The sequence below is a fragment of the Triticum aestivum genome, chromosome 1A (assembly GCF_018294505.1).
Source record: "Triticum aestivum cultivar Chinese Spring chromosome 1A, IWGSC CS RefSeq v2.1, whole genome shotgun sequence".
NCBI classification, from domain to species: Eukaryota; Viridiplantae; Streptophyta; class Magnoliopsida; order Poales; family Poaceae; genus Triticum; species Triticum aestivum.
Window position 1 is genome coordinate 89,097,313 of NC_057794.1, and position 26,103 is coordinate 89,123,415.

Consider the following 26,103-nt stretch of genomic DNA (forward strand, 5'->3'; position numbering starts at 1 on the left):
GGAGGTGGCCAGCCCCCCTCTCCCTTGCCCCTATAAATAGAGGGGAGGTGGGAGGGCAGCCGCACCACATCCAAGGCGCGGCCCTCCCCCTCCCCAACACTTCCTCCTCCTCCTCCTGCGACGCTTGGTGAAGCCCTGCCAGAGTACCACGCTGCTCCAACACCACCACGCCGTCGTGCTGCTGCTGGACGGAGTCTTCCCCAACGTCTCCCTCTCTCCTTGCTGGATCAAGGCATGGGAGACGTCACCGGGCTGCACGTGTGTTGAACGCGGAGGCGTCGTTGTTCGGCGCTTGGATCAGAATCTACCGCGATCTGAATCGCCACGAGTACGACTCCCTCATCTGCGTTCTTGTAATGCTTCCGTGTCGCGATCTTCAAGGGTATGAAGATGCACTCCCCTCTCTCTCTCTCTCCTTGCTAGTTTCTCCATAGATTGATCTTGGTAACGCGTAGATAATTTTAAATTTCTGCAACGATCCCCAACAAATACACACTCATCGTGAGAATAACACATCTAGCATGGAAAATATTAGCCACCCCTCACCGCTCCGCGAGCGAAACGAACACACAAAAGAGAAATTTATTTTTGAAAATTAGAGATGGCACATGCAAATTTGCTTAGAACGGCAAAAGAATACCACATATAGGTAGATATAGTGGACTCATGTGGCAAAACAAGGTTTTTGGATGCACAAGTAGTGATCATACTTAGTGCAAAATGAAGGCTAGCAAAAGATTGAGAAGCAACCAATCAAGAAACAAATAATCTCATAAGCAAGCATTAAGCCTAATTAACACCGAATAATGCACCACAAGTAGGATATAATTTCATTGCATGACTACTAACTTTCATGCTTGCATAGGGAATCACAAACCTTAACACCAATATTCTTACTGAAGCATAATTACTCATCAACATGACTCACATATCACATCATCATATCTCAAGCTATTACTAAGAATCAAGTTTATTTTTCCCAATGATCTTCATGAAAGTTTTTGTTATATCCTTCTTGGATATCTATCACTTTGGGACTAATTTTCATGTGTTGCTTTTCATAAGCTCAAACAAATATAAGTGAAGATCATGAGCATAATATTTCTTTCTTTCTCTCAAATTAATTCAAGTGAAGCAAGAGAGAATTTCTTGAAAATTTTACTAACTCTCAAATAAATCTAAGTGAAGCAAGAGATCATTTCTTCAAAAATACTAAAGACACCATGCTCAAAAAGATATAAGTGAAGCACTAGAGCAAGTCCATAGCTCATAAAAAATTAAGTGAAGCAAAGAGAGCAATTCTAAGAAGTCATGGCATAATTTTGGCTCTCCCAAATAGGTTTCCAGCAAGGGATCAAGACTTAAAACACAAAATAAAACAAGCAAAAACTCATATAATACAAGATGCTCCAAGCAAAACACGTAGTATGTGATGAATAAAAATACATATTCGAGTAAAATACCGATGGTTGTTAGAAGAAAGAGGGGATGCCACTCGGTGGCATCCCCAAGCTTAGTTGGTTGATCATTTTTGGATAATAGCTTGGGATGCTGGGGCATCCCCAAGCTTAGGCTCTTCTACTCCTTATTCCTTCATCCATCGTAAGATAACCCAGAACTTGAAAACTTCAATCACACAAAACTCAACAAAACCTTCGTGAGATCCGTTAGTATAAGAAAATAAATTACCTCTATAAGTGTTGTATCAAACCAATTCATATTTTGTTCTTGCATTCTATCTACTATATTCCAACTTTTCTATGCCAAAAACCAATCAAAGAAAACCATAGAGCCATCAAAATAAGCACAAAACGCAAAGGAAACTGAATCTATCAAAACAGAATAGTCTGTAGAAATATGACTATTTTGAATACTTGTGTAACTCCAAAAATTCTTAAAAATTAGGACGGCCTGAGCAATTTTTATATTGATATACTGCAACTGGAATGGGTATTTTGTCGCTCTCTGGTAAAAAATGAGAATTATTTTTGGTGAGCGCAAAAGTTTCTGTTTTTTCTGCAAGATCAAACAACTATCACCCAAGAAGATCCTAAAGGCTTTACTTGGAACAAACACTAATTAAAACAAAAAAACACAATCATAACGGTAGCATCATTGTGCTCACACTCAAAAACAGGAAGCAAAAAGCAAAAATTAAATTTATTCATTGGGTTGCCTCCCAACAAGCGCTATAGTTTTACGCCCTTAGCTAGGCAGAAAGCAAGGATCTAAGTTTTGTCATATTTGGTTCGAGATCCATAAGATGACCTCATGATTGATTCATATGTGGCCTAATTCTTGTTCTAGGAAAGTGTTCCATACCCTTCCTCAAAGGAAATTGGAACTTAATATTGCCTTCTTTCATATCAATCACGACACCGATAGTGCGTAGAAACGGTCTACCAAGACTAATTGGACAAGACTGATTGCAATCAATATCAAGAACAATAAAATCTATGGGCACATAATTTCTATTTGCAAGAATAATAACATCAATAATTCTTCACATATGCTTTTTAATAGTGGAATCAGCCAAGTGCAAATTCAAAGAACACGATTCAAGATCGGTAAGACCAAGCACATCACATAAAGATTTCGGAATTGTAGAAACAATAGCACCCAAGTCACACAAAGCAAAACACTCATAATTTTTAATCTTGACTTTGATAGTAGGTTCCCATTTATCATGCAATTTTCTAGGAATTGAAACTTCTAATTCCAATTTTTCTTCAAAAGCTTTCATCATAGCATCAACAATATGTTTAGTAAAAGCTTTATTTTGTTCATAAGCATGGGGTGAATTTATCATGGATTGCAACAAAGAAATACAATCAATCAAAGAGCAACTATCATAATTAACGTCTTTGTAATCCAAAAGAGTGGGCACATCACTAGCTAAAGTTTTGACCTCTCCAAACCCACTTTTATCAAATTTCTCAACAAGATTTTCACCCTCCAAAATAGCGGCATGCCTTCTACCTAAAGTTGACTCTTCTCCAGTCTCTTTTTCATCAATCTTAACTTTACTAAACAAGGAATCAATAGAGGAAACACCAATCATTTTAAGATCTTTATCACTTTTGCGAAAGAAATCACTATAAAATACCTTTTCTAAAAATTATCTTTTAGCTCTAAGCATAGCGGTTCTTTTCTTACTTTTATCCATAGAAACATAAAGAGCTTTAATTGATTCATCAACTTTAGGCACAAAAATTTTCATCTTTAGATTTTCCACATCATGAGCAATTCTATCAACACTTCTAGACAAATCATAAATCTTACTCAACTTTCCTTCTATGGAAGTGTTGAAAACTTTTTGCGTATTGATAAATTCTTTAATATTGTTCTCAAGATCAGAGGTGTTTCTATTATTATTATAAGATTGATTTCCATAGGAATTACCATAATTATTAGAGGAATTACTAGGAAAAGGCCTAGGATTAAAATATTAAATAGATCAAGTTGGCCAAACAAAACCCAAATATCAGAGAAGAAATACAAGGCTATAAGCAATCATGCATAAAAGAGATCAAAGAAACTCAAATACTTTCATGGATATAAAAAGATAGATCTGATCATAAACTCAAAGTTCATCGGATCCCAACAAACACTCTGCAAAAGAGTTACATCATATGGATCTCCAAGAGACCATTGTATTGAGAATCAAGAGAGAGAGAGAGGGAGCCATCTAGCTACTAACTACAGACCCAAAGGTCTTCAAAGAACTATTCACGCATCATCGGAGAGGCACCAATGGAGGTGGTGAACCCCATCCGAGATGTTGTCTAGATTGGATCTGGTGGTTCTGGATTCTGCGGCGGCTGGATCAATATTTTGTCGACTCCCCTAGGGTATTGGGAATATTGGGGTATTTATAGAGCAAAGAGGTGGTTCGGGCGGCACCCAAGGTGGGCACAACTAACCAAGGCGCGCCTGGGCCTCCTGGCATGCCCTAGTGGGTTGTGCTCTCCTCGGAGCACCCCCGGGCATAGCCAGGGCCCATTATGTTCCTTCTGGTCCATAAAAAATCTCCATAAAGTTTCATGGCATTTGGACTCCGTTTGGTATTGATTTCCTACGATGTAAAAAACATGAAAAAAACAGCAACAAGCACTCGGCATATGCCAATAGGTTAGTACCAAAAATGATATAGAATGACTATAAAATGATTATAAAACATCCAAGATTGATAATATAACGGCATGTAACAATCAAAAATTATAGATACGTTGGAGACATATCACGGTGCCGCAGGACACCATTCACTTTCAACGATTGTGTGCATCGCAGACGATTCTTCTGCTTTACGTGCATGGGATGAGTTTGGTAATTCAAAATTTGGCAGAAATTTCCCCGGGTACGTCATTGCATAATTTAACATCCTTTTCTAATTTGGGCACACAAAAGAGTGTACAACACACAAACCACACTTACTGAATCGAGCAATTTTAGTAATTAAACAGAGCCAGTTGACCTAAACATTGCTCTAACAAAATACCAGCATTAAAAATAAAGCCTAAGTACGCATAATTTTAACATATCCGCTGCTGTGCCGGCCTATGCATCTCCGGTGTGAGATGAGACGTCGACGTCTTGTCCTGGTGAAATGCCGCCATTGGTGGACTCCGTGTCCCCCTGCTGAGGTTGACCGCGTCCTCGTCCTCGTTCTCGACGCCGTCCTCAAGGTTGTAGTACTCGTAGTAGTGGTTGTGCCAGAGCTCGCATTGGTACTCCACCTCCGATTCCTCGACGGACAATCTCTTCTCTACGTCGACTTTGGCCACGCGCAACTCCTCCTCCCGGCGCTCCTCGATCTCCGCCGCCTCCTGCATCTCGATCTCCCGCTCGACAATCTCATGAGGAAGCAGGTGCTCCATGGCCACCACCACCTTTTCATACATGGGTTGCATGCTGGATTCCGAGGTGGCCTGGAATATCTTGGCATGTGTGTCCTCGATCTTGGCATGGATGGCCTCGACCCAGGCCAGGGCGACATCGGCGGCACGGACGGTAGCTCGAGCGCTCTCAGCTTTTGCAGCCTCCATCGCAGCAGAAGCTGCAGCCGTCTCGGCTGCTGCAGCTACCTTGTCGACTGCTGCTGCCGTGTCGGCTGCCGCAGACGCCCTCTTGGCAGATGCATCCACGCTCAATGCGGATGCAGGGGCACTCTCGGCGTAGGCGGCCACGCTCTTGGGGCAGGCGGCGGCACTCGGGAAGGACGCGACCATCCTACGTGCCTTCATGAAGCGTTTCCATGGCGTCGTCTTTGCAAGAAGGGGGTGCGGGAATGGGGATCGGGATTCGTGGATTCGGGGGTTGCCGTCACTGGAGCGGACGGGCCGGCGAAACTTAAGGAGGAAGACTTAAATAGACCTAGAAATTTTCATCGCAAACGATTCCTACAAACAAATTGTGCATGATGTTGTGGATATTTTTTATTAGCTATGAAAGACGAATTTGGAGTAAAGTGGCAATGGATGGTGTTTTAAATGGACGAGAAAATTTGTAGTACTAATACAACTGTCATGTCAAATTTTGGAAAAATTCAGGGGTCATTTGACCTTTTAAGACATTTAAGTGATTTTCTAGCCATTTAATGACTGTAATTCAAATTTGACCTATATCTACATGCAACAGCTAACCATAATGGTTTGAAAAGTCATATTTTGTGTACTTGTGTGCGATTTAATTCCATGTGTAGTAAATTGGAATGAATTTCCAAACATATTGGTCTAACGGCTATGACACACTTAAGCATGGAGTGCCATGGCATTTAAATTCCAAAAAATTAAAAAAAGATCATAAACACATGAAACCTTGCTTGATGTAATGTCATGCCACCAAGATGATGTGGTAAATTTTTTGGCATGTTTGACGAAAGTTTGGACACACACCCCTCACAAACCGAAGCAACTCACTATAAGGCTCTTGTTTCCGAGAGGGAACAATGGATGTTTGATGACGAACGAGAGATAGCTTCCCCTATGGCCTTCAATTTTTTCCTACATTTAACATGCACTAATACAACTTTCATGTGAAATTTTGGAAAATTTCAGGGGTCATTGACCTTTTGAAGACATTTAAATGCTTTTCTAGCCATTTAATGACCCTAATTCAAATTTGAACTACATATACATGCAACGCCTAACCAAAATGGTTTGAAAAATCATATTTGTGCACTTGTGTGCGAGTTAATTCCATGTGGAGTAAATTAGAAGGAATTTTCAAACATATTGGTCTCACGGCATGGACACATGCATGGAGTGCCATGACATTTAAATTCCAAAAAAATAAAAAATGATCACAAAAAACATGAAACCTTGCTTGATGTAATGTCATGCCACCAAGATGATATGGTAAAAAATTGGCCTATTTGACGAAAGTGTGGATACACACCCCTCACAAACCGGAGCAACTCACTAGAAGGCTCGTGGTTCCGAGAGGGAACAATGCATGTTTGATGACGAACGGGAGATAGCTTCCTCTTACGGACTTCAAATTTTTTCTATGTTTAACATGCACTACTACAACTATCATGTGAAAATTTGGAAAATTCTAGGGGCCATTTGACCTTTTAAAGGCATTTAAGTGATTTTCTAGCCATTTAATGACCATAATTCCAATTTGAACTACATCTACATGCAACGGCTAACCATAACGGTTTGAAAATTCATATTTTTGTGTACTTGTGTGCGAGTTAAAAAATCATCAGACGATGTAAATATCTGGTGTTCAAAAAAGAAAATGTAAAGATCTGGCATGACAACCGGCCCCACACGATTGGCACTCTATTTCGCGGCTCAAGGTTTGGTAGGTGAGTGGCGGGGGCCATTAATAAGACACGGTTCTAAATTGGAAACCGCCAGCTATTAAGTTCACACACAGATTTTGCTGCGGGAATCATGTGTAATTCAAACTACAGTAAATTCTGGCGACCGGCGTGTGTATTGTTCCCGCCGATCTAGATTCCGGCCGCCAATAAATACTACCTTGCCCACGTCGTCCCGCCTGCATTCTCATCTACATCCTACCCTCGCTCGCCCTCTCTCTCTCTCAAATCTCTGCCATGGCGCCGCTGGTCTGCCCACGCGCCGACGAGGAGTCGCCACCCCCCGAGGACGCTCACTCGAATAGCAGCGACGAGGACCCCTATGCATCGCCGGACGAGGTTGCGTCGGAGCCCCTGATACGTCTCCAACGTTCTATAACTTTTGATGTTCCATGCTATTATATTATCTGTTTTGGATGTTTAATGGGCTTTAAGTTACCTTTTTATATTATTTTTGGGACTAACCTACTAACCAAAGGCCCAGTGCAAATTGCTGTTTTTTTTGCCTATTTCAGTGTTTTGCAGAAAAGGAATATCAAACGGTATCCAAACGGAATGAAACCTTTGGGAGAGTTATTTTTGGAACAAACATGATCCAGGAGACTTGGAGTGGCCGTAAAGAAAGAAGCGAGGAGGCCACGAGGCAGGGGGCGTGCCGCCCACCCTCATGGGCCCCTCGCAGCTCCACCAACATACTTCTTCCTCCTATATATACCCATATACCCCGAAAACATCTAGGAGCACCACGAAACCTATTTCCACCGCCGCAACCTTTTGTACCCGTGAGATCCCATCTTGGGGCCTTTTCCGGCGCTCCACCGGAGGGGGAATCGATCATGGAGGGCTTCTACATCAACACCATAGCCTCTCCGATGATGTGTGAGTAGTTTACCACAGACGTTCGGGTCCATACTTATTAGCTAGATGGCTTCTTCTCTCTCTTCGGATCTCAATACAAAGTTCTCCTCGATTCTCTTGGAGATCTATTCAATGTAATTCTTTTTGCGGTGTGTTTGTCGAGATCCAATGAATTGTGGGCTTATGATCAAGATTATCTATGAACAATATTTGATTCTTCTATGAAATCTTTTATGCATGATTTAAATATCTTTGCAAGTCTCTTCGAATTATCAGTTTGGTTTGGCCTACTAGATTGATTGTTCTTGCAGTGGGAGAAGTGCTTAGCTTTGGGTGCAATCTTGCGGTGTCCTTTCCCAGTGAACGCAGGGGCAGCAAGGATTAATGATGTTATTATTTTTGCAAATAGGAATTATGTGCATGTAGATTTCATTGTTCTTTATATATATTGCAATCCTACATGTCCTATTATTCTTAAGACCATTCCTTAGAACGATTGGTGCAATTATTGATATGAAAGAAGGAAATATTAGATTCCAATTTATGTTAAGCAAAGGCATGGAACACTTTCCTAGGAAGAAAATTAAATTACCTTATGAATCTATTATGAGAGCCACTTATGGATTGCATACCAAAGATGATAATACCTAGTTCTATTCTTGTTTTTATGCCTAGCTAGGGGCGTTAAACGATAGCGCTTGTTGGGAGGCAACCCAATTTTACTTTTGTTTATTGTTTTTGTTCCTGTTTAGTAATAAGTAATTCATCTAGCTTATATTTAGATGTGGTTTTCTTTTTTTAATTAGTGTTTGTGCCAAGTAGAACCATTGGGAAGACTTGGGGGAAGTCTTTGTGATCTTGCTGTAAAAAACAAAAACTTTAGCGCTCATGAGATTTGCTGCCATTTTTTACTGGAGAGTGCAATTAGGTTTATTATTTTTTTCATATGATTAATAGACAAATTCCTCGCGTACACCAACTTATTTCAGAATTTTTGGGGTTACATAAGTATTCGAAACCTACATATTACTACAGACTGTTCTGTTTTCGACAGATTCTGTTTTTCGCGTGTTGTTTGCTTATTTTGATGAATCTATGGCTAGTATCAGGGGGTACGAACCATAGAGAAGTTGGAATACAGTAGGTTTAACACCAATATAAATAAGGAATGAGTTCATTACAGTACCTTGAAGTGGTGGTTTGTTTTCTTATACTAACGGAGCTCATGAGATTTTCTGTTGAAGTTTTGTGTTGTGAAGTTTTCAAGTTTTTGGTAAAGATTTGATGGATTTTGGAATAATGAGTGGAAAGATCCTAAGCTTGGGGATGCCCAAGGCACCCCAAGGTAAAATTCATGGAAAACCAAAATCCTAAGCTTGGGGATGCCCCGGAAGGCATCCCCTCTTTCGTCTTCGTCTATCGGTAACTTTACTTGAGGCTATATTTTTATTCACCACATGATATGTGTTTTGCTTGGAGCATCTTGTATGATTTGAGTCTTTGTTATTTAGTTTACCACAATCAAACTTTCTGTACACACCTTTTGGGAGAGACATGCATGAATCAGAATTTATTAGAATACTCTATGTACTTCACTTATAGTTTTTGAGCTAGATAATTTTGCTCTAGTGCTTCACTTATATCTTTTTAAAGCACGGTGGTGGTTTTATTTTATAGAAATTATTGATCTCTCATGCTTCACTTATATTATTTCGAGAGTCTTATAGAACAACATGGTAATTTTCTTTGGCTATAAAATTAGTCCTAATATGATAGGCATCCAAGATGGGTATAATCAGAATTATCATAAAATGTGCATTGAATACTATGAGAAGTTTGATACTTGATAATTGTTTTGAGATATGAAGATGGTGATATTAGTGTCATGATAGTTTAGTAGTTGTGAATTTGATAAATACTTTTTCTAAAGTTTGTGATTCCCGTAGCATGCATGTATGGTTAACCGTTATGTGATGAAGTCGGAGCATGATTTATTTATCGATTGTCTTCCTTACGAGTGGCGGTCGGGGACGAGTGATGGTATTTTCCTACCAATCTATCCCCCTAGGTGCATGCGCGTAGTACTTTGTTTCGATAACTAATAGATTTTTGCAATAAGTATGTGAGTTCTTATGACTAATGTTGAGTCCATGGATTATACGCACTCTCACCCTTCCACCATTGCTAGCCTCTCTAGTACCACGCAACTTTCGCCGGTACCATAAACCCACCATATACTTTCCTCAAAACAGCCACCATACCTACCTATCATGGCATTTCCATAGCCATTCCGAGATATATTGCGATGCAACCTACCACCGTTCCGTTTATTATGACACGCTTCATTATTGTCATATTGCTTTGCATGATCATGTAATTGACATCGTATTTGTGGCAAAGCCACCTTCATAATTCTTTCATACATGTCACTCATGAGTCATTGCACATCCCAGTACACCACCGAAGGCATTCACATAAAGTCATATTTTGTTCTAAGTATCGAGTTGTAATTCTTGAGTTTTAAGTAAATAAAATTGTGATGATCATCATTATTAGAGCATTGTCCCAAGTGAGGAAAGGATGACGGAGACTATGGTCCCCCCACAAGTCCGGATGAGACTCCGGATAAAAAAAGAGGCCATAAAAATTATAAAAAGGCCCAAATAAAAAAATGAGAGAAAAAGAGAGAAGGGACAATGTTACTATCCTTTTACCACACTTGTTCTTCAAAGTAGCACCATGATCTTCATGATAGAGAGTCTCCTATGTTGTCATTTTCATATACTAGTGGGAATTTCACATTATAGAACTTGGCTTGTATATTCCAATTATGGGCTTCCTCAAAATGCCCTAGGTCTTTGCGAGCAAGCGAGTTGGATGCACACCCACTTAGTTTCTTTTGTTGAGCTTTCATACACTTATAGATCTAGTGCGTCTGTTGCATGGCAATCCCTACTCACTCACATTGATATCTATTGATGGGCATATCCATAGCCCATTGATACGCCTAGTTGATGTGAGACTATCTTCTCCTTTTTGTCTTCTCCACAACCACCATTATTCCACCTATAGTGCTATATCCATGGCTCACGCTAATATATTGCGTGAAGATTGAAAAAGTTTGAGAACATCAAAAGTATGAAACAATTGCTTGGCTTGTCATCAGGGTTGTGCATGATTTAAATATTTTGTGTGGTGAAGATGGAGCATAGCCAGACTATATGATTTTGTAGGGATAACTTTCTTTGGCCATGTTATTTTGAGAAGACATGATTGCTTTATTGGTATCCTTGAAGTACTATTATGTTTATGTCAATATTAAACTTTTTTCTTGAATCTTTCGGATCTGAACATTCATGCCACAATAAAGAAAATTACATTGAGAATTATGCTAGGTAGCATTCCACATCAAAAATTCTGTTTTTATCATTTACCTACTTGAGGACGAGCAGGAATTAAGCTTGGGGATGCTTGATACGTCTCCAACGTTCTATAACTTTTGATTGTTCCATGCTATTATATTATCTGTTTTGGATGTTTAATGGGCTTTAATTTACCTTTTTATATTATTTTTGGGACTAACCTACTAACCAAAGGCCCAGTGCAAATTGCTGTTTTTTGCCTATTTCAGTGTTTCGCAGAAAAGGAACATCAAATGGAATCCAAACGGAATCAAATCTTCGGGCGAGTTATTTTTGGAACAAACGTGATCCAGGAGACCTGGAGTGGCCGTCAAGAAAGAAGCGAGGAGGCCACGAGGCATGGGGGCGCGCCCCCCACCTTCGTGGGCCCCTCACAGCTCCACCGACGTACTTCTTCCTCCTGTATATACCCCGAAAACATCCAGGAGCACACCCTATTTCCGCCGCCGCAACCTTGTGTACCCATGAGATCCCATCTTGGGACCTTTTCCGGCACTCCACCGGAGGGGGAATCGATCATGGAGGGCTTCTACATCAACACCATAGCCTCTCCGATGATGTGTGAGTAGTTTACCATAGACCTTCGGGCCCAGAGTTATTAGCTAGATGGCTTCTTCTCTCCCTTTGAATCTCAATACAAAGTTCTCCTTGATTCTCTTGGAGATCTATTTGATGTAATTCTTTTTGCGGTGTGTTTGTCGAGATCCGATGAATATTGGGTTTATAATCAAGATTATCTATGAACAATATTTGATTCTTCTCTAAAATCTTTTATGCATGATTTAAATATCTTTGCAAGTCTCTTCGAATTATCAGTTTGGTTTGGCCCACTAGATTGATCATTCTTTCAATGGGAGAAGTGCTTAGCTTTGGGTTCAATCTCGCGGTGTCCTTTCCCAGTGACAGCAGGGGCAGAAAGGCACTGATACGTCTCCAACGTATCTATAATTTTTGATTGCTCCATGCTATATTATCTAATGTTTTTGACATTATTGGGCTTTATTATCCACTTTCATATTATTTTTGGGACTAACCTATTAACCGGAGGGCCAGCCCAGAATTGCTGTTTTTTTGCCTATTTCAGGGTTTCGAAGAAAAGGGATATCAAACGGAGTCCAAACGGAACGAAACCTTCGGGAACGTGATTTTCTCACCGAACATGATCCAGGGGACTTGGACCCTACGTCAAGAAACAAGGGAGGAGGCCACGAGGTAGGGGGCACGCCTACCCCCTAGGCGCGCCCTCCACCCTCGTGGCCCCCTGTTGCTCCACCGACGTACTCCTTCCTCCTATATATACCTACGTACCCCCAAACGATCAGATACGGAGCCAAAACCCTAATTCCACCACCGCAACTTTCTGTATCCATGAGATCCCATCTTGGGGCCTGTTCCGGAGCTCCGCCGGAGGGGGTATCCATCACGGAGGGCTTCTACATCATCACCATAGCCCCTCTGATGAAGTGTGAGTAGTTCACCTCAGACCTATGGGTCCATAGTTATTAGCTAGATGTCTTCTTCTCTCTTTTTTGATCTCAATACAATGTTCTCCCCCTCTCTTGTGGAGATCTATTCGATGTAATCTTCTTTTTGCGGTGTGTTTGTTGAGACCGATGAATTGTGGGTTTATGATCAAGTCTATCTATGAACAATATTTGAATCATCTCTGAATTCTTTTATATATGATTGGTTATCTTTGCAAGTCTCTTCTAATTATCAGTTTGGTTTGGCCTACAAGATTGATCTTTCTTGCAATGGGAGAAGTGCTTAGCTTTGGGTTCAATCTTGCGGTGTCCTTTGCCAGTGACAGTAGGGGCAGCAAGGCACGTATTTTATTGTTGCCATCGAGGATAACAAGATGGGGTTTTCTTCATATTACATGAGTTTATCCCTCTACATCATGTCATCTTGCTTAAGGCGTTACTCTGTTTTCATTAACTTAATACTCTAGATGCATGCTGGATAGCGGTCGATGAGTGGAGTAATAGTAGTAGATGCAGGCAGGAGTCGGTCAACTTGTCTCGGACGTGATGCCTATATACATGATCATGCCTAGACATTCTCATAATTATGCTCAATTCTGTCAATTGCTCAACAGTAATTCGTTCACCCACCGTAGAATACTTATGCTCTTGAGAGAAGCCACTAGTGAAACCTATGGCTCCCGGTTCTATCTTCATCATATTAATCTTCCAATACTTTTCTTTTTTACTTTGCTTTTATTTTACTTTGCATCTTTATCATAAAAATACCAAAAATATTATCTTATCATATCCATCAGATCTCACTCTCGTAAGTGGCCGTGTAGGGATTGACAACCCCTTATCGCGTTGGTTGCGAGGATTTATTTGTTTTGTGTAGGTACGAGGGACTCACGCGTAGCCTCCTACTGGATTGATACCTTGGTTCTCAAAAACTGAGGGAAATACTTACGCTACTCTGCTGCATCATCCCTTCCTCTTTGGGGAAAAACCAACGAAGTGCTCAAGAGGTAGCAAGAAGGATTTCTGGCGCCATTGCCGGGGAGTCTACGCAAAAGTCAATATACCAAGTACCCATCACAATCCCTATCTCCCGCATTACATTATTTGCCATTTGCCTCTCGTTTTCCTCACCCCCACTTCGCCCTTGCCGCTTTATTCACCCTCACTCTCCCTATCCTCCCTCTCTTTTCCTGTTTGCCTCTTTTTGCCGCTTGCTTTTTGTTTGCTTGTGTGTTGGGTTGCTTGCTTGTAACGATGGCTCAAGATAACACTAAATTGTGTGACTTTACCAATACTAGCAACAATGATTTTATTAGCACTCCGATTGCTCCTCTTACCGATGCTGAATATTGTGAAATTAATGCTGCCTTGCTAAATCTTGTCATGAAAGATCCGTTTTCCGGCCTTCCTAGTGAAGATGCCGCTACCCATCTAAATAGCTTCGTTGATTTGTGTGATATGCAAAAGAATAAAGATGTGGACAATGATATTGTTAAATTGAAGCTATTTCCTTTTTCGCTTAGAGATCGTGCTAAAGCTTGGTTCTCGTCTTTGCCTAAAATAGTATTGATTCATGGAATAAGTGCAAAGATGCTTTTATCTCCAAGTATTTTCCTCCCTCTAAGATCATCTCCCTTAGAAATGATATTATGAATTTTAAGCAACTTGATCATGAACATGTTGCACAAGCTTGGGAGAGGATGAAATTAATGATACGTAATTGCCCTACTCATGGTTTGAATTTGTGGATGATTATACAAAAAATTTATGCCGGTTTGAATTTTGCTTCTAGAAATCTTTTAGATTCGGCCGCGGGAGGCACTTTTATGTAAATCGCTTTAGGAGAAGCTACTAAACTCCTAGATAATATTATGGTTAATTATTCTCAATGGCATACTGAAAGATCTACTAATAAAAAGGTGCATGCGATAGAAGAAATTAATGTTTTGAGTGGAAAGATGGATGAACTTATGAAATTATTTGATATTAAAAGTATTTCTTCTGATCCTAATGATATGCCCTTGTCTACTTTGATTGAGAATAATAATGAATCTATGGATGTGAATTTTGTTGGTAGGAACAATTTTGGGAACAACGCGTATAGAGGAAATTTTAATCCTAGGCCTCATCCTAGTAATCCCTCTAATAATTATGGTAATTCCTACAACAATTCTTATGGAAATTATAATAAGATGCCCTCTGATTTTGAATCTAATATTAAAGAATTTATTACTTTGCAAAAGAATTTCAATGCTTTGATTGAAGAAAAATTGCTTAAGATTGATGAGTTGGCTAGGAACGTTGATAGAATTTCTCTTGATGTTGATTCTTTGAAACTTAGATCTATTCCACCTAAGCAAGATATCAATGAGTCTCTCAAAGCCATGAGAATTTCCATTGATGAGTGCAAAGAAAGAACTGCTAGGATGCGTGCTAAGAAAGATGCCTTTATAAGAGCGTGTTCTTCTAGTTCCTATGAAAATAAAGATGCAGATCTAAAAGTTATTGATGTGTCCCCTATTAAATCTTTGTTTTGCAATATGAATCTTAATAATGATGAGACTGAATATGATCCACCTTTACCTAGAAGGCGTTCCAAGAATTCAGAGTTTTTAAATCTTGATGCTAAAATTGATGAAAGTGGGATCGATGAAATTAAAACCCTAGATGTTGCTAAACCCACTATTTTGGATTAAGGAATTTAATTATGAAAATTTCTCTTTTGATTGATTGTATTTCCTTGTTAAAATATGTGCTAAATTCTCCTCACGCTTATAGTCAAAATAAAGCGTTCACTAAACATATCGTTGATGCCTTGATACAATCTTATGAAGAAAAACTTGAATTGGAAGTTTCTATCCCTAGAAAACTTTATGATGAGTGGGAACCAACTATTAAATTTAAGATTAAATATCATGAGTTTTATGCTTTATGTGATTTGGGTGCTAGTGTTTCCACGATTCCAAAGACTTTGTGTGATTTGTTAGGTTTCCGTGATTTTGATGATTGCTCTCTAAACTTGCACCTTATGGATTCCACAATTAAGAAACCTACGAGAAGAATTAATGATGTTCTTATTTTTGCAAATATGAATTATGTACCCGTAGATTTTATTGTTCTTGACATAGATTGCAATCCTTCATGTCCTATTATTCTTGGTAGACCTTTCCTTAGAACGATTGGTGCAATTATTGATATGAAGGAAGGAAATATTAGATTCCAATTTCCGTTAAGGAAAGGCATGGAACACTTTCCTAGAAAGAAAATTAAATTACCTTATGAATCTATTATGAGAGCCACTTATGGATTGCCTACCAAAGATGGCAATACCTAGATCTATCCTTGCTTTTTATGCCTAGCTAGGGGCGTTAAACGATAGCGCTTGTTGGGAGGCAACCCAATTTTCTTTTTATTCCTTCCTTTTTGATCCTGTTTAGTAATAATTAATTTATCTAGCCTCTGTTTTGGTTGTGTTTTTTGTGTTTAATTAGTGTTTGTGCCAAGTAGAACCGTTGGGAAGACTTGGGGAAAGTCTTGATATCTTGCTGTAAAAAACAGAAACTTTAGCGCTCACGAGAACTGCTGCCATTTTTATTTGGAAAGTGATATTTAGTTAATTATTTTTGAAGATGATTAATAGATAAATTCCTCACGTCCAGCAATTTATTTTAGAATTTTTGGGTTCCAGATATTGCGCTAGCTACAGATTACTACAGACTGTTCTGTTTTTTACAGATTCTGTTTTTCGTGTGTTGTTTGCTTATTTTGATGAATCAATGGCTAGTAAAATAGTTTATAAACCATAGAGAAGTTGGAATACAGTAGGTTTAACACCAATATAAATAAAGAATGAGTTCATTACAGTACCTTGAAGTGGTCTTTTGTTTTCTTTCCTAACGGAGCTCATGAGATTTTCTACTTTAAGTTTTGTGTTGTCAAGTTTTCAAGTTTTGGGTAAGGATTTGATGGATTATGGAACAACGAGTGGCAAGAGCCTAAGCTTGGGGATGCCCATGGCACCCCCAAGATAATCTAAGGACACCTAAAAGCCAAAGCTTGGGGATGCCCCGGAAGGCATCCCCTCTTTTCGTCTACTTCTATCGGTAACTTTACTTGGAGCTATATTTTTATTCACCACATGATATGTGTTTTGCTTGGAGCGCCTTGTATGATTTGAGTCTTTGCTTTTTAGTTTAACACAATAATCCTTTCTGTACGCAGCTTTTGAGAGAGCTATACATGATTTGGAATTTGTTAGAATACTCTATGTGCTTCGCTTATATCATTTGAGTTATATAGTTTTGCTCTAGTACTTCACTTATATCTTTTAGAGCACGGTGGTGGATTTGTTTTATAGAAACTATTGATCTCTCATGCTTCACTTAGATTATTTTGAGAGTCTTAAATAGCATGGTAATTTGCTTAAATAATCCTAATATGCTAGGTGTTCAAGATTAATTGTTTTTCTTATGAGTGTTTTGAATACTAAGAGAAGTTTGATGCTTGATGATTGTTTTGAGATATGGAGGTAATAATATCAAAGTCGTGCTAGTTGAGTAGTTGTGAATTTGAGAAATGCTTGTGTTGAAGTTTGCAAGTCCCGTAGCATGCACGTATGGTAAACATTATGTAACAAATTTGAAACATGAGGTGTTATTTGATTGTCTTCCTTATGAGTGGCGGTTAGGGACGAGCGATGGTCTTTTCCTACCAATCTATCCCCTAGGAGCATGCGCGTTGTGCTTTGGTTTTTGATGACTTGTAGATTTTTGCAATAAGTATGTGAGTTCTTTATGACTAATGTTGAGTCCATGGATTATACGCACTCTCACCCTTCCATCATTGCTAGCCTCTTCGGTACCGTGCATTGCCCTTTCTCACATTGAGAGTTGGTGCAAACTTTGCCGGTGCATCCAAACCCCGTGATATGATACGCTCTTTCACACATAAACCTCCTTATATCTTCCTCAAAACAACCACCATACCTACCTATTATGGCATTTCCATAGCCATTCCGAGATATATTACCATGCAACTTTTCACCATTCCATTCATCATGACACATTCATCATTGTCATATTGCTTAGCATGATCATGTAGTTGGCATAGTATTTCTGGCAAAGCCACCGTTCAGAATTCTTTCATACATGTCACTCTTGGTTCATTGCATATCCCGGTACACTGCCGGAGGCATTCATATAGAGTCATATCTTGTTCTAAGTATCGAGTTGTAATCATTGAGTTGTAAATAAATAGAAGTGTGATGACCATCATTCATAGAGCATTGTCCCAAATAAAAAAATAAAGGCCAAATAAAAAAAGGAAATGCCAAATAAAAAAATAAAAATAAAGAAGGGACAATGCTACTATCCTTTTTCCACACTTGTGCTTCAAAGTAGCACCATAATCTTCATGATAGAGAGTCTTTTGTTTAGTCACTTTCATATACTAGTGGGAATTTTTCATTATAGAACTTGGCTTGTATATTCCTACAATGGGCCTCCTCAAGTGCCCTAGGTATTCGTGAGCAAGCAAGTTGGGTGCACGCCCACTTAGTTTCTTTTGTTGAGATTTCATACATTTATAGCTCTAGTGCATCCGTTGCATGACAATCCCTACTCCTTGCATTAACCTCAATCGATGGGCATCTCCATAGCCCGTTGATTAGCCTTGTTGATGTGAGAATTTCTCCTTTTTGTCTTCTCCACATAACCCCCATCATCATATTCTATTCCACCCATAGTGCTATATCCATGGCTCACGCTCATATATTGCGTGAAAGTTTATAGGTTTGAGATTACTAAGGTATGAAACAATTTCTTGGCTTGTCATCGGGGTTGTGCATGATGAGAGCATTCTTGTGTGATGAAAATGGAGCATGAATAAACTATATGATTTTGTAGGGATGAACTTTCTTTGGCCATGTTATTTTGAGAGAACATAATTGCTTAGTTAGTATGCTTATAGTATTACTGTTTTTATGTCAATATGAACTTTTATCTTGAATATTTCAGATCTGAATATTCATACCATAATTAAGAAGAATTACATTAAAATTATGCCAAGTAGCACTTCGCATCAAAAATTCTGTTTTTATCATTTACCTACTCGAGGACGAGCATGAATTAGGCTTGGGGATGCAGGATACGTCTCCGACGTATCTATAATTTTTGATGGCACCATGCTATATTAGCTACTATTTTGGACATTATTGGGCTTTATTATCCACTTTTATATTATTTTTGGGACTAACCTATTAACCGGAGGCCCAGCCCAGAATTGCTGTTTTTTTTGCCTATTTCAGGGTTTCGAAGAAAAGGAATATCAAACGGAGTCCAAACGGAATGAAACCTTCGGGAACGTGATTTTCTCACCGAACATGATCCAGGGGACTTGGCCCCTACGTCAAGAAACAAGGGAGGAGGCCATGAGGTAGGGGGGCGCGCCTACCCCCCCAAGCGCGCCCTCCACCCTCGTTGGCCCCCTGTTGCTCCATCGACGTACTCCTTCCTCCTATATATACCTACGTACCCCCAAACAATCAGATACGGAGCCAAAACCCTACTTCCTCTGCCGCAAATTTCTGTATCCACGAGATCCCATCTTGGGGCCTGTTCCGGAGCTCTGCCGGAGGGGGTATCCATCACGGAGGGCTTCTACATCATCACCATAGCCCCTCCGATGAAGTGTGAGTAGTTCACCTCAAACCTACGGGTCCATAGTTATTAGCTAGATGGCTTCTTCTCTCTTTTTGGATCTCAATACAATGTTCTCCCCCTCTCTTGTGGAGATCTATTCGATGTAATCTTCTTTTTGCGGTGTGTTTGTTGAGACTAATGAATTGTGGGTTTATGATCAAGTCTATCTATGAACAATATTTGAATCATCTCTGAATTCTTTTATGTATGATTGGTTATCTTTGCAAGTCTCTTATAATTATCAGTTTGGTTTGGCCTACAAGATTGATCTTTCTTGCAATGGGAGAAGTGCTTAGCTTTGGGTTCAATCTTGCGGTGTCCTTTGCCAGTGACATTAGGGGCAGCAAGGCACGTATTGTATTGTTGCCATCGAGGATAACAAGATGGGGTTTTCTTGATATTGCATGAGTTTATCCCTCTACATCATGTCATCTTGCTTAAGGCGTTACTCTGTTTTCATTTACTTAATACTCTAGATGCATGCTGGATAGCGGTCGATGAGTGGAGTAATAGTAGTAGATGCAGGCAGGAGTCGGTCAACTTGTCTCGGACGTGATGCCTATATACATGATCATGCCTAGATATTCTCATAATTATGCTCAATTCTGTCAATTGCTCAACAGTAATTCGTTCACCCATAGTAGAATACTTATGCTCTTGAGAGAAGCCACTAGTGAAACCTATGGCCCCCGGGTCTATCTTCATCATATTAATCTTCCAATACTTTTCTTTTTACTTTGCATCTTTATCATAGAAATACCAAAAATATTATCTTATCATATCTATCAGATCTCACTCTCGTAAGTGGCCGTGTAGGGATTGACAACCCCTTATCGCGTTGGTTGCGAGGATTTATTTGTTTTGTGTAGGTACGAGGGACTCACGCGTAGCCTCCTACTGGATTGATACATTGGTTCTCAAAAACTGAGGGAAATACTTACGCTACTCTGCTGCATCATCCCTTCCTCTTCGGGGAAAAACCAACGCAGTGCTCAAGAGGTAGCAGGCACGTATTGTATTGTTGCCATCGAGGATAAAAAGATGGGGTTTATATCATATTGCTTGAGTTTTTCCCTCTACATCATGTCATCTTGCCTAATGTGTTACTCTGTTCTTATGAACTTAATACTCTAGATGTATGCTAGTTAGCGGTCGATGTGTGGAGTAATAGTAGTAGATGCAGAATTGCTTGGGTCTACTTGTCACAGACGTGATGCCTATATACATGATCATGCCTAGATATTCTCATAACTATTGGCTTTTCTATCAATTGCTCGACAGAAATTTGGTCACCCACCATAGAAATTGCTATCTTGAGAGAAGCCACTAGTGAAACCTATGGCCCTCGGGTCTATCTTCCATCATATTATTTTCTTATCAATTTGCTATTTCTATTTTGCAATCTTTATTTTCCAATCTATACAACAAAAATACCAAAAATATTTATCTTATTATCTCTATCAGATCTCACTCTCGTAAGTGACCGTGAAGGGATTGACAACCCCTTTATCGCGTTGGTTGCGAGGTTCTTGTTTGTTTGTGCAGGTACTAGGTGACTTGTGTGCTATCTCCTACTAGATTGATACCTTGGTTCTCAAATCTGAGGGAAATACTTATGCTACTGTGCTGCATCACCCTTTCCTCTTCAAGGGAAAACCAAGGCAAGCTCAAGAGGTAGCAACCCCCAACTTTGGATTAGTTTTGGGGCCAGTACAATCTTTCTCTGGGGAAGTTGCTGCCACCGACTGAGAAACCCAGGTGAGTGGCGTTCAAGAAGGAGATGGCGGAGGAGGAAGCTAGGTACCAGGTGGCCTGTGAAGCCTATGATGCCGCCTGGAAAAAGGAGGTGGCGGAGCTTTGGGGGCGAGCGTGTCGTCATGCGGAGGAGGTGTACGAAGACTAGTACTTCGCGAGGAAGGTCAAAGGTGCTGGGCGCCTCATTGTTGCGTGGAGGTGGGCCGATAACCAGGTAGCTCCTGGTAGATGGTGGGTGCAACGAAATGCAATATTCATGGTCTTCCGATCAAGAGCATAGTTGCAGTTGTCATACACGCGAGTGCAGGTGGCAATATGAAGTCGATTTGGGCTGCCCATCCATGGATAATCTGGCTCGATACATCCCTGAGATTATGCATGTTATGACGGTTGAGGGAGTCCTGGATTAGGGGGTCTCCGGACAGCCGGACTATATCCTTTGGCCGGACTGTTGGACTATGAAGATACGAGATTGAAGACTTCGTCCCGTGTCCGGATGGGACTCTACTTGGCGTGGAAGGCAAGCTAGGCAATACGGATATGCATATCTCCTCCTTTGTAACCGACCTTGTGTAACCCTAGCCTCCTCCGGTGTCTATATAAACCGGAGGGTTTTAGTCCGTAGGACAACATACAATCATACCATAGGCTAGCTTCTAGGGTTTAGCCTCTCTGATCTCGTGGTAGATCAACTCTTGTACTACTCATATTATCAAGAATAATCAAGCAGGACGTAGGGTTTTACCTCCATCAAGAGGGCCCGAACCTAGGTAAACATCGTGTCCCCTGCCTCCTGTTACCATCCGCCTTAGACGCACAGTTCGGGACCCCCTACCCGAGATCCGCCGGTTTTGACACCGACATTGGTGCTTTCATTGAGAGTTCCTCTGTGTCGTCATCATTAGGCTTGATGGCTCCTTCGATCATCGATAGTGATGCAGTCCAGGGCGAGACTTTTGTCCTAGACAGATCTTTGTATTCGGCAGCTCCGCACTGCGGGCCAACTCGCTTGGCCATCTAGAGCAGATCGAGAGCTACGCCCTGGCTATCAGGTCAGATTTGGAAACTTGAACTACACAGCCGACATCCACGGAGACTTGATCTTCGATGGATTCGAGCCCTTGCTGAGTGCGCCGCACGGTCACGATGAGCACGACTTAGCTCTACCATCAGACAGTGCTCGGGAGATTGCACCGGTGACCGCTCCGACCCTCAAATCAGAGTCAATTGCGCCATCCAGTGACAGGTGGATAGACCCCGTCGCGGAGGCCGCACTCTCATCAGTGATCGAGCCGAGTATCGACCTTACACTTCACGAGAGCCGTGACGCCAAACTGCCGGATTCTTCCCCGACCACGGACTCCGAACCGCCTGCGCCCGTGCCTATCAAATCCAACTGGGCGCCAATCATGGAGTTCACCTCCGCGGATATCTTTCTGCACTCTCCCTTCGGCGACATACTGAACTCATTAAGGTCTCTCTCTCTGTCAGGAGAGCCCTGGCCGAACCATGTCCAGCAAAATTGGGATGCGGATGACGAAGAAATTCGCCGCCCACCCACCACCCACTTAGTAGCCACTGTCGACGATTTGACCGACATGCTCGACTTCGACTCCGAAGGCATCGACGGTATGGACGACGATGCAGGAGACAAACAAGAACCACTGCCCATAGGGCACTGGACGCCCACTTCATCATATGATGTATACATGGTGGACACACCCAAAGAAAATGACGACGAAGAACGGAAGGACACAGCAAAGGGTTGTTCCCTCGAGAAGCAGTCAAAGCGGCGGCGTAAGCGCTGCTCCAAATCCCGCCTCGGCAGAAGCAGCGATCATATAAACCCAGCGATAGAGCAAGGCGAGCCAGCGGACGACAAACACGGCATTGAACCATCGTCCGACCACGGCAACACGGAGAATCAAACCGAACAACCCGACTCCGTCGAAGATAACAGTCCGGATAACATCACACCGGACAGGCACCCGGAGCAACAGAATACCCATAAAAGGCTTGTTGCCACTGCGAGGAGTCTGAAAAAGCAGAAGCAAAGGCTCAGGGCTGCACAAGACACACTCAGAATCAGATGGAGTGAAGTACTCAACACTGAAGCGAAGTACGGCGGTAATCGCCACACCAAGAGCTACCCGAAGCGAAAGTTGCTACCTGAATTCGATGAGGAGGCCTTAGATCCCCCGCAATCAAAAAACAAAACGGCCATCCGGTCGGATAGACGACCTCGTGGCCAACATAGAGCGGCAAACGACGCCGCACATAAGCCAGTACGCGATCCGCGTGAGGGCTCGCATCAAAAGGACGGCGCAACCAGATCCATCTACGGGCCACGCAAGCGCGCTCCAGCATGCAATGCAACACAACAAACATCCCAACACCACGGTACACCCAAATACAGGGGTGCCGCACACCCCCTATGTTTCACCGATGAGGTGCTGGACCACGAATTTCCAGAGGGATTCAAACCCGTAAACATAGAGGCGTACGACGGAACGACAGACCCTGGGGTCTGGATTGAGGACTACATCCTCCATATCCATATGGCTCGAGGAGACGATCTCCACGCCATCAAGTACTTACCCCTCAAGCTCAAAGGGCCAGCTCGGCACTGGCTTAAAAGCCTCCCCGAAAACTCCATTGGAAGCTGGGAAGAGCTCGAAGACGCTTTTCGGGCAAATTTTCAAGGGACCTATGTCCGACCACCGGATGCAGACGATTTGAGTCATATAACTCAACAGCCCGGAGAGTCAGCCCGAAAGCTTTGGAACAGGTTCCTCACTAAAAAGAACCAAATAGTCGACTGCCCGGACGCCGAAGCCTTAGCAGCTTTTAAGCACAACGTTCGAGACGAATGGCTTGCCAGACACCTCGGCCAAGAAAAGCCGAGAACAATGGCAGCATTAACAAGCCTCATGACCCGCTTTTGCGCGGGCGAGGATAGCTGGTTAGCCCGATGCAGCACCAGCGACCCAAGTACATCCGAAGTCAGGGACGAAAACGGGAAACCACGACGCAGCAAAAACAAGCGCTGGAATAAAGAAGACATCCCAAAGAGCACGGCGGTAAATGCCGGATTTAGAAGCTCTCGGCCAGGTCAACAAAAGCTGCCCTCCAAAGGCAACAGAGACGAACTGTCCAGCCTAAACAAGATTCTGGATAAAATATGTCAGATCCACAGCACCCCCGATAAGCCTGCAAATCATACCCATAGAGAATGTTGGGTTTTCAAGAAGTCCGGCAAGCTCAACGCCGAACATAAGGGGCAGGATACACCAAGCGAAGACGAGGACTAGCCTCGCAAGCAAAGCACTGGGGAACAGAAGAAATTCCCACTAGAAGTCAAAACAGTAAACGTGTTACACATAACAAAGGGGAGAAACAAAGCGGCAGTCCTAGTGACACATGCCCTAGGGCCTATCACCGCGGAGTTCTGCCACTGGTCGTCCCAATCAATCACCTTTGACCACCGAGATTACTCGGCAAGTATCTGGCGTGCAGGATGGGCTGCCTTGGTATTAGACCCAATAATTGACGGATACCACTTCACACGAGTCCTGATGGACGGTGGCAGCAGTTTAAACCTGATATATCAGGACACAATCCACAAAATGGGGATAGACCCAACAAAAATTAGCCGCAGCAATACTACCTTTAAGGGAGTAACGCCAAGCCCAGAGGCCCATTACATGGGCTCCCTGCTACTAGAGGTTATATTCGGCTTTCCCAATAACTTCCATAGCGAAACTTTAACGTTCCACATCGCTCCGTTCCAAAGTGGCTATCAAGCACTACTCGGACGTGAAGCTTTTGCTCGCTTTAACGCAATACCGCATTACGCTTCTCTCATGCTTAAGATGCCCGGTCCACATGGCATCATTACAGTAAATGGAAATATTGAGCGCTCCTTGTGTGCGGAAGACTGTGCGGCTGCCTTGACAACCGCACACTAAACGGCCTCACCAACTAAAGCATCTGGCAGGTCGTTAAGACCACGGACGCGGTTGGGCGAGTCCGGCGCAGCTATATGTAATTGATACAGGTTTGATGGCTATACCCCTATTACAATGCAAGGGGCTCAACGCGTGCAAACAAGTGACAATTAGGCTCAACTTTACTCATTTTGAACTGTACATGGTTTATTTAGTATAACCTACCTTGTGCACAACAACTTTTCAATTAAGTTCCTTTCTTTTTCGGATGACCATCGTGCTACACCCGTCCAGAATATGGCACAACGGAGACACACACGCAGACGTGCAGCAGGGACCCGTTCCAAGGATTCTTTTTAGATTAAGACCCTGCGTAAACCTTTTTTACTGTCTCTTGTTGATACACATCCCTCGGATTCTCAGTACAATTGAGAAGGGTGCTGACGTATTGGCATGTGGCCACGTTAGAATACTGCACGTACCTGGACACCAAGGGTTTATTACAAAGGGCACTGTTTCGACCCGGTTTACAACATAAAGACCGAATACCCTAGGGAGTGTTCGGCGTCACGAGTTTGGCCTTATATGCATCAGCTCCGAATCATGCCTTTTGTCAAATGTTGGGTTTGCCCGGCTCCTGTGTTTTGCTGCTTTACGTTCCACTCTATCGGCTAAAGCGGCACTAGGAGAACCACTGTGGTTGTGCCCTGGTTCATCCGGACGAGCACCTCAGTAGAGAAAGCCGAAAACTGACTGTCATGATATAGCATGAGACTGGTCAACCACTCGATGACCTAGCGGAATCTTTGGGATTCTTCCGCCTTAACGAAGGGCCGTTTCCCGGCCAGGCATGTACGCGCCCCGAATCCGAATGAGCGCGGAGCCACCAGGGGCTATATAGTAGCCCCAGCGTCAAACTCCTCTGGCTAAGTGAAAGTGTTAAAGCATTATAGGCCGGTTGCCTAGTTCGCTGCGCTATCACCTCCTTAATGGACCAAGACGTTGGATCAAGTGTGAACATGCGTTTTCTGCGTACACCCCCGCATTATATGCATGGGGGCTGAAGCCAACGACTGCCATCTTTCAGGTTATATACATATATACATAAAC